A 10,000-nucleotide genomic window follows, 5' to 3' on the forward strand; every position below is an offset into this window, starting at 1 on the left:
TAGAGTCGTGAAAAATAGTTTGTTCAATTCAGTACAGTACAACCAGTGTTTCAGGCACGTGGCGTCTCCCTGTGTGTGGTTTCGAAGAGCGCCTTTCGGCGTGCGCTACTCCTGTTTCGCTCTTTCGTTCGGCGGTCACGCGTTTCCGCATGACCGCTGCTGATCCAACAGCCTACTCGAGACGAAAGACAAGAGCTTGGCGCGCGCGTACTCGCGCAGCTCTCCAAAGCCACTCGGCCAGTGCCAGGGACGGCTCTCTGCGCCGGAGCCACAACAAGTCTACTTGAGGCGGAAGACGAAGCCAGCAAGGGCCTGGCCGCAAGTGCGTTCGAATACGGGATTACAGTCCCTCGTCTGTCCGTACTTCCTCTTTCGACGTGCGGCGCCTTCCCAAAGCGCACAAGTCCGCAAACCGCAGAACGCTTCCGACGTAGCAAAGCCGCGTTTCCTTCGGTACTTCGCAGCAACGCCGCCTTTCCCTCGGCGGCGGGCAAATAGCCTGCAGACGTCGTCGCATTGAACCGCGAACTCGACACCTCGCGCGTCACGAGCGGGAGCCGACCGGCAGCCTCCGGCCCTTTCGGGCGCGGTGGAATTTGCCGCGGAGGACGGGAGAGTGCTTTAGGCCACGGTTCCTTCCGTACTTGGCAGCCGCACCCTCAATACCGCCGGTTCCATGACCGACCGAGCGCCGCACCGTTCCTTTAGTACTTGGGCAGCAACAAAGTCGGGTCGTTACTCCACACTCGCCGCAGGAAGCGACCGGCAGCCGCCAGCCTTTTCAGACTCGGCAGCGTTTGCCGCGGAGGACGGGAGAGCGCTCGCACCACGGTTCCGTGTGTACTAAGCGGCAGCGGCATTAGCTCTCGACCGTCAGTTCCTTGACCGACCGCACGCTTCGCCGTTCCCCTCGTACTGGGCAAGAGCAGCAGGTCGGGTCGTCTTACTCCCATTCCGCGCAAGAGTGCCGAGGCGGACTTCAGAAAGCCCACCCAACAGTGTGCGTTACGCCGTTTCTACCCGCGGGCGCGGCCAAGCCAACCGTCCAAGGTTGCAGCCGGCGTCCACTGGGCGCAACAAATTTGGCACGGGGCGCCCTTCGAAATTCGGGCAATCCCCGGCATGTTCGGGTATAGCCGTCCCCGCGTCCAAGCGGGGCCAGCGGCGGAAAGCGTCGGGCGCAGCGAGCTGCTTCACCCACACGGGGTAGAAACAATGGCGCTCGTCACCCTCGAACAATCCGGTAATGATCCTTCCGCAGGTTCACCTACGGAAACCTTGTTACGACTTTTACTTCCTCTAAATGATCAAGTTTGGTCATCTTTCCAACAGACCGGCGCAACCGAAAGGCCGCGCCGGACATCGGTCCGAAGACCTCACTAAATCATTCAATCGGTAGTAGCGACGGGCGGTGTGTACAAAGGGCAGGGACGTAATCAACGCGAGCTTATGACTCGCGCTTACTGGGAATTCCTCGTTCAAGGGGAACAATTGCAAGCCCCTATCCCAATCACGAAAGAAGTTCCACGGGTTACCCAGTCTTTTCAGACAGGGATAAAGACACGCTGCTTCCTTCAGTGTAGCGCGCGTGCGGCCCCGGACATCTAAGGGCATCACAGACCTGTTATTGCTCTGTTTCGTGCGGCTAGGAGCCGCTTGTCCCTCTAAGAAGGTTGTAAGGTGCTGGGAACCCCGCACCTATTTAATAGGCTAGAGTCTCGTTCGTTATCGGAATTAACCAGACAAATCGCTCCACCAACTAAGAACGGCCATGCACCACCATCCACCGAATCAAGAAAGAGCTCTCAATCTGTCAATCCTCCCAGTGTCCGGGCCGGGTAAGTTTTCCCGTGTTGAGTCAAATTAAGCCGCAGGCTCCACTCCTGGTGGTGCCCTTCCGTCAATTCCTTTAAGTTTCAGCTTTGCAACCATACTTCCCCCGGAACCCAAACACTTTGGTTTCCCGGAAGCTGCCCGCCGAGTCATTTGAGTAACTCAGGCGGATCGCTGGTTGGCATCGTTTATGGTCAGAACTAGGGCGGTATCTGATCGCCTTCGAACCTCTGACTTTCGTTCTTGATCAAAGAAAACATTCTTGGCAAATGCTTTCGCAGTAGTTCGTCTTGCGACGGTCCAAGAATTTCACCTCTAGCGCCGCAATACGAATGCCCCCGTCTGTCCCTCTTAATCATTACCTCGTATTCCAAAAACCAACAGAACAGAAACGAGGTCTTGTTCTATTATTCCATGCAAGTTTATTCAGGCGACTCGCCTGCGTTGAGCACTCTAATTTTTTCAAAGTAAAAGCACCGGCCTTCTCGAGGCACACAATGAAGTGCACCAAGAAAGGACCGGCATGATGTTCAGTCCGAGCCGTCGCATCGGGTAGATGCACTACTCGTCTGGAACTGAGATCCAACTACGAGCTTTTTAACCGCAGCAGCTTTAGTATACGCTATTGGAGCTGGAATTACCGCGGCTGCTGGCACCAGACTTGCCCTCCAATTGATCCTCGTTAAAGGATTTAGAGTGTACTCATTTCAATTACGGGGCCTCAAAAGAGTCCCGTATTGTTATTTTTCGTCACTACCTCCCCGTGCCGGGAGTGGGTAATTTGCGCGCCTGCTGCCTTCCTTGGATGTGGTAGCCGTTTCTCAGGCTCCCTCTCCGGAATCGAACCCTGATTCTCCGTTACCCGTAACAACCATGGTAAGCAAGTAACCTACCATCGAAAGTTGATAAGGCAGACACTTGAAAGAAACGTCGCCGGCTCGTGGCCATGCGATCAGCACAAAGTTATCCAGAGTCACCACACAATACGGGCCGAAACCCGATCGATCTTGGTCTAATAAAAGCACCCGTCGCCCAAAGGGCTTCAGGCTCACTGCATGTATTAGCTCTAGAATTGCCACAGTTATCCAAGTAGGAAGAAACGATCTAAGGAACCATAACTGATTTAATGAGCCATTCGCGGTTTCGCCTTATTTCGGCATGTACTTAGACATGCATGGCTTAATCTTTGAGACAAGCATATGATTACTGGCAGGATCAACCAGGTAATCGTTCAACTGCGCGTCCCGCCTGTCAAGCAGGCCGGACGCCGTTTTTGCGATGCCGAGGCCACCTTCAGGCGCCCCAGCACGCTTCGTTCTTGCAAAGAGTAGCACTTTGCACAGTCCGAGACGACGGCGTTCGAGCTCGCTACGGCGCCCTCCCCGAAGGGCCGGGTATCGCCACGCGGCAAGAAGCACGCAACATTCTCGATAGACTGGTTGTGTCGACTCGATCACGGCTTGCGGTTTCTCTTGAGCCCGCAGCACAGGTGGACCGACCGACACTTGCAACGTAGCCGAGACGGCAAAGCCGCCAGGCGACGGGTCACGCCCGCGCCTTCGGCGCTTTCGCATTTGACTCGTCCGAGGACGATGCGGAACACAACTCGATATCGTGGAGAAAGCGTCGTCCGACAACCAGCCCCTAACGCATCAAGCGGATGAGGCTGCAGACGTCAGCTGTGGGATCCACGGGAGCGATACCGGGGACACGCTTGACGGGCACGAAGCCCGCCGCATATCAAACACCCAGGTCGCTTTTGGGGGCGACTGCTCTCTGGGACCCCCATATAATAGCAGCGATAAGTTCCCAAATCTCCATGGGGCCGTACTCGTGCCACTTTCGACGAGCGTTTGGCGAAAATCGTGCCGCCTCGCAGCGCCGCGAGCGAGATGGAAAGCTTACGTCGGCAGCGCAATGCCGAAGTCGTGAAAGCGCAGCGCGTCGACCGAATGCGCGAACGGCAATCTCTCGCCTATGGACAGCGCGGTTTCCAGAACAATCGCCTTTCTGTGCCCCTACGGGGCCGCACGCTAGCGCGGCCCTTTCGCCGTTTCCGAGCACGAGTGCGACCGGCGCGGGCGGCGTGCTCGACACCCCGGCTGACGCCGTTTCGGACTTTGTCTCTTCGCGCGCTCGCGCCAACGCCGCGGCAAAACGACGACCTCTGCGCGGTTCTTTCCCGGTTCCCGGCGTGCTATAGTGCAGCCAGCCGGACGGTGGCGACGACTCAGTCGCGGCCGTGCGGTGGCTTGTACGCCAAAGTTGCGTGACGGGCGTCGAGCTCCCGCCGCGGCCCGGCTCAGGTGGTTTCGGACTTCTGTCTCTTCCGAGCGCTCGCGTCGTCGTGGGCACGATTCTCGAGTGCGGAGCGGTGCGCGGACACCACCACGAACACGCGCAAGCCGAAAACGGCACTACGGTACAACGTCGGCCAGGGCGGTACGGCCCCCTTATATGAGCAGCGATAAGTGACCAGATCTCCACGGGGCCGTACTCGTGCGACAAGGCGGCGTACTGCGCCGAGCCGAGCGCCAATATTTGGCCTTGGCACGGCCGATTTGAGCTCTCGCGATCGCCGCGGTACCGCCGCTCACCGATTCAAGGCACGCTAGCGCGGCCCCTTCGCCATTTTTCGAGTAAGAGTGCGAAAAGCGCGCGCGGCGTGCTCGTCGCCCCGGCTGACGTAGTCTCGGACTTAGTCTCGCTCACGCCGCCCCGGCTGACGTCGTCTCGGACTTAGTCGCGCTCACACCGCCCCGGCTCACGTGGTTTCGGACTTCCGTCTCTTCCGAGCGCTCGCGTCGTCGTGGGCACGATTCTCGAGTGCGGAGCGGTGCGCGGACACCACCACGAACACGCGCAAGCCGAAAATGGCACTACGGTACAACGTCGGCCAGGGCGGTACGGCCCCCTTATATGAGCAGCGATAAGTGACCAGATCTCCACGGGGCCGTACTCGTGCGACAAGGCGGCGTACTGCGCCGAGCCGAGCGCCAATATTTGGCCTTGGCACGGCCGATTTGAGCTCTCGCGATCGCCGCGGTACCGCCGCTCACCGATTCAAGGCACGCTAGCGCGGCCCCTTCGCCATTTTTCGAGTAAGAGTGCGAAAAGCGCGCGCGGCGTGCTCGTCGCCCCGGCTGACGTAGTCTCGGACTTAGTCTCGCTCACGCCGCCCCGGCTGACGTCGTCTCGGACTTAGTCGCGCTCACACCGCCCCGGCTCACGTGGTTTCGGACTTTCGTCTCTTCCGAGCGCTCGCGTCGTCGTGGGCACGATTCTCGAGTGCGGAGCGGTGCGCGGACACCACCACGAACACGCGCAAGCCGAAAACGGCACTACGGTACAACGTCGGCCAGGGCGGTACGGCCCCTTATAAGAGCAGCGATAAGTGACCAGACCTCCACGGGGCCGTACTCGTGCGACAAGGCGGCGTACTGCGCCGAGCCGAGCGCCAATATTTGGCTTTGGCACGGCCGATTTGAGCTCTCGCGATCGCCGCGGTACCGCCGCTCACCGATTCAAGGCACGCTAGCGCGGCCCCTTCGCCATTTTTCGAGTAAGAGTGGGAAAAGCGCGCGCGGCGTGCTCGACGCCCCGGCTGACGTCGTCTCGGACTTGGTCGACGCCCCGGCTGACGTAGTCTCGGACTTAGTCTCGCTCACGCCGCCCCGGCTGACGTCGTCTCGGACTTAGTCGCGCTCACACCGCCCCGGCTCACGTGGTTTCGGACTTGCGTCTCTTCCGAGCGCTCGCGTCGTCGTGGGCACGATTCTCGAGTGCGGAGCGGTGCGCGGACACCACCACGAACACGCGCAAGCCGAAAACGGCACTACGGTACAACGTCGGCCAGGGCGGTACGGCCCCTTATAAGAGCAGCGATAAGTGACCAGACCTCCACGGGGCCGTACTCGTGCGACAAGGCGGCGTACTGCGCCGAGCCGAGCGCCAATATTTGGCCTTGGCACGGCCGATTTGAGCTCTCGCGATCGCCGCGGTACCGCCGCTCACCGATTCAAGGCACGCTAGCGCGGCCCCTTCGCCATTTTTCGAGTAAGAGTGGGAAAAGCGACCGCGGCGTGCTCGACGCCCCGGCTGACGTCGTCTCGGACTTAGTCGACGCCCCGGCTGACGTAGTCTCGGACTTGGTCTCGCTCACGCCGCCCCGGCTGACGTAGTCTCGGACTTGGTCTCGCTCACGCCGCCCCGGCTGACGTCGTCTCGGACTTAGTCGCGCTCACACCGCCCCGGCTCACGTGGCTTCGGACTTGGTCTCTTCGAGCGCTCGCAGCCAGGTCGGGGCCGACGCCGACGTCTGCGTGGGGCTTCAACGATTCCCGGCGCGACGCAATGCAACTGCGCGCAGGATGCCAGCGACTCCGCCGTGGCCGTGCGGCGGTGTACACGCAGAAGTTTCGTGAAGGGGTATCGAGCTCCCGCCGCCCCGGCGGACGTGGTTTCGGACTTTAGCGCTCGCAGCGATCTCGCGGCGATCGCTGACGTCTGCGCGGTTTCAGGTGTGCTACGATGCAGCAGTCTGCCGCACGACAATTTACGGAAGCGAGTGCATTCCGCCCCGGCGGACGCGGCAGCGGACTTTGTGCCTGCGGGAGTGCTCTTGTTGCTGTAAAATTTGAACGGGTGCAGCTGCGCGAAGCAAGTGTACACATTTTCTCTCTCTCTCTCTCTCTCTCTGCCTCTGAGGCGACTGTAATTTTAATTTAAATGCAATTGGAGGCGGGAGCAACCTGATGAGAGTAGGCGGACTTCGGCACACCTTGTAGTTTAGAAATTGTTTTCAAGCTTTGAGGACATACACAATCGCGCCATCTGCTTTCCCCGTCTCTTTGGCACTTCATAGTGTGTGCAGCATGCTCTGCATTCCAAAGAAACGCGCCTGTTTCTCCCCCTCTCTCACGTTCTTCTTGTCTTTCTTGCTGCTCTTGTGAGAAGTTGCTATGCTCTTTACTCGCTGTAAAATAGAATGCTTGCGCGAGCCAACAACTTGCGTGTCTTTCTTTTTTTTTGTTGTTGTTGTTTTTTTCTCTCTTCCCAAGACGTTTCTGCCATTATTCACTAGCTCTCGTTCTTAGTATGCAACGGAGCGTTAGCTCGCGCCATCTACCTTTCTTTCTGTATGGCGAAGGCCGTAGGTTTTCCTAGTTCCGCACACAGATGGCGCGGATGCGTTTTCGCGCCAGTTTCGAACGACCTCGCTGTACACATGTTTCTCATTTAAAAGTTTCAAAGGGGCTTGCGAAAGGGCGTGGTCCTTTTTTCTTGCGCAAGGCTGAGCTTTCCAGCTGTGCTTAAGCTATGCTAGCATGTGTGCGTATGTGTGTGTGTGTGTGTGTGTGTGTGTGTGTGTGTGTGTGTGTGTGTGCGTGCGCGCGCGCGCGTGCGTGCGCGTGCATATGTGTGCGTGTGTGTGTATACACGCACACGGTAAAGATGATGGGGTAGCGCTATTTCTTTCTTTCTTTCTTTCTTTTTTAACAACACCTGTGCTCCACATGGCGATCTTCCTGCCCTCTATGTTTCCGGTTGGAAGGAGTGCGCAGCCTTTTCTATATTTATTTATTTTTTTTTTTTCATTCTCTTTCATTCGTACATGAGGCGCGCTACCTAATTCTAGCGGTCGAATCGACACGTTGCAATCCGTCCCGGCCTGTGCCGTATGAAAACTTTCAGTGGGCCTTGCGGTAAATAAAAGGAAATGAGGGAAATGCGCGTAGTGTATTACACTTGCGCACGGGCTTGAAACGAAGGCCTCAAAGAAAGCCGCCTTGAGCGGTCGCATTCAGACGGAAGTAAGCATTCCCCTTGCGCGTGTTTTCCGCTCGCCTGTTCCGTTTTCTACGAGGTTGCCTTCGTTGGTTTTGCCTTGCGAACAAGCTTGCGCTCGGGTCTCGTTTCTACGCGACGGCGTTTCGTTAACAGTGAAAGACTGAGGCGTCGCGAGTTGATTCGCGAGATAGAGAGCATAGAGTCTCTAGACGGGCTGGGTTTTATAAGATTGCCCACGCTGTTGCTGAGGTTACCAATGTCGCCAGGGCACCCACAAGGCAGTGGTACAATGGAGTGAAGTGAAAGACATCGCTTCTCGGCCTTTTGGCTAAGATCAAAGTGTAGTATCTGTTCTTATCAGCTTAATATCTGATACGGGTTCTATATGGACCCACGATATTAAACCTATTTTTGGAAGTTGGCGGAGTGCTTGAAGCCTGCTTCACCTCCGCCGCAGGTCGGCCCGGTATTGCACTACCTCCGGGATCGGCCCCCGCTCACTTAGGTGAGACTTCATTCAATCAAAATGAAGAACACAAGCTCGAAGCGAGCACTCACGTGACACGCACCATTCCCATACTATACGCAACGATGCCGGTGTTTCTGAACGATTGTCTGCTGTAATGAGCCACTTGGGGGGGGGGGGGGGGGAAGGGTGATTAGCCGTGGGTTTTGCAATCAATGTAAGTCCCACTCAAAGCCAACACTGCATTTTGGAGTTCACTATCGCTTTGATCCGTAAACGACAGCAAGCTCGCCCTGCGAAAATCCGCTGCCCTAGTGGAAGAAAGGTTCCCTATGAAACAAAAATGGAGTGCCCGATTTCCGGCAACATTTTCGCTGCAGTGGGACCGAGCGCCTCGAAAACAAACTTGTCGTATGGCCAAGTGTGGCGAAATATATTCAAGGGTTCAGAGGTGCCTCAGCTTTCCAACCTGTATGTTATGAATACCTGTTGCTACCTTTTCGTCATCATCATCCTGCTGGCTACGACCACTGCAGGGCAAAGACCTCTCCCATTATTCTCCAAGCACCCCGGTCACGTGTAAGCCCGGTCACGGTCGCCGTCTAGTGCCTGCGCCCTTCCTAATCTAATCTGCCCTCCTAAATTTCCGCCACCCCGTGCTACGCTTCCCTTCTCTTGGAATTCAGTCGGTAACCCTTAATTGATGATCTTCCCCCCACATTGCATGCCCTGCGCACGCCCATTTCTTTTTCTTGGTTTAAACTAAGGTGTCATTAGCTCGCGTTTGTTCGCTCACCCCCCGAATCTGCTCTATTCTTATCCCCCGTAGCGCTACACCCATCATTCTTCTTTCCAAAGCTCGTCGCGTCGCCCTCAGTTACCCTTCGGTAATCCTTAAGGTCCTTCGTTGCGGCACTCGCGGCATCTTTCTCATTTAAATAAGGCTATTTCGTTCAGTTTTGGGGGAAAACTCAATGAGCTAGGCGCGATTGTGTCCCCGGCGCCGCTCTCAACAAGATGGCGGCGCCCAGGCTTTTTGCCTGGTGGTTCGGCTTGACGCAGAACACGCCTGCAGGGCAGTGAAGCCGCATTGAAGGGGCAACGAGCGGCGCAGTGAAGCGCATGCTCGGGCGAAAAACGCGAACATCAGCCAAAAATACAACCAAATGGCCAAATACGAATTTCCGTTATGGGAAATTGGAGTTCAGTTGGCGCGTTGCGCTCGCCTAAGGTAAAGAACATAAATGCGAGTGCCACATCAGCCAAGTCAATGCTGAGGATCGCGTATCATTTCTTATTTATTTTTCCCCTTGCCTCCTGGCCTGCGTGGCCCTAGCGCGCATGCCCACGAAAGTAATGCAATAAGGAAAACGCGAAATCATGCGGTGACGGCTGTATCATATCCATTGTGCGTGCTTTGTTCTTTTTGGACTACAGTGGTGTGCGTTATGAGAAAGTTTCAGTGACCAGCGAACCTATATTTAGAACCACATTTACGGTTACTGCTAACAAGCTGCGGGTAGGTGTTTTTTTTTTCTTTCTTTCTTTTTTTCGCTACCAACGATGGGTTATCGCAACCGCGATCGGTTGTGCTAGACGCGTTCTTGCCAAACGTTGGCTCTATACGCGACCCGTGACGCGTGGTCGGCACATTCAAGCAGTCCATTGCAAACCGTTCCAAGAAGAAGGATGCTAGCTCCACGTTCCGCCGGGAGCGCTAGTTCGAAGATTGTACTTTTAGACCCTCGAGGAAGCACCGCCATCCCACGTTTTCTATAACGCGCTAAGACTCAGAGCGACAGCGACCACTTGTCTTTGTCAATATCTCGGACACACTTTTTTTTTTTTCTTTAATCCAGATCGTCAGACGAGCCCGCGTTCACGCGCACTCGCTCTCTCCGATAAGCAGGG

The 10,000-nt window shown here is 56.5% G+C and overlaps 3 non-coding genes across 3 annotated transcripts in view; 1 reads left to right on the forward strand and 2 right to left on the reverse strand.

The window, feature by feature from the left end:
• LOC139053163 (5.8S ribosomal RNA) overlaps positions 1-7 on the reverse strand; it is a 153-nt gene extending 146 nt beyond the window's left edge. Inside the window, exon 1 of the ribosomal RNA XR_011510260.1 lies at positions 1-7. This exon is cut by the window's left edge and continues 146 nt beyond it. This is a non-coding gene — a ribosomal RNA (5.8S ribosomal RNA).
• Positions 8-1,244: 1,237 nt separating this feature from the next.
• LOC139053125 (small subunit ribosomal RNA) lies at positions 1,245-3,059 on the reverse strand. Its single transcript, XR_011510228.1, has one exon. It is a non-coding gene; the product is annotated as a small subunit ribosomal RNA (ribosomal RNA).
• Positions 3,060-7,931: 4,872 nt separating this feature from the next.
• On the forward strand, positions 7,932-8,123 carry LOC139053181 (U2 spliceosomal RNA). Its single transcript, XR_011510278.1, has one exon. It is a non-coding gene; the product is annotated as a U2 spliceosomal RNA (small nuclear RNA).
• The last annotated feature ends 1,877 nt before the right edge of the window (positions 8,124-10,000 follow it).

Source organism: Dermacentor albipictus, unplaced genomic scaffold (assembly GCF_038994185.2).
Source record: "Dermacentor albipictus isolate Rhodes 1998 colony unplaced genomic scaffold, USDA_Dalb.pri_finalv2 scaffold_75, whole genome shotgun sequence".
Classification (NCBI taxonomy): Eukaryota; Metazoa; Arthropoda; class Arachnida; order Ixodida; family Ixodidae; genus Dermacentor; species Dermacentor albipictus.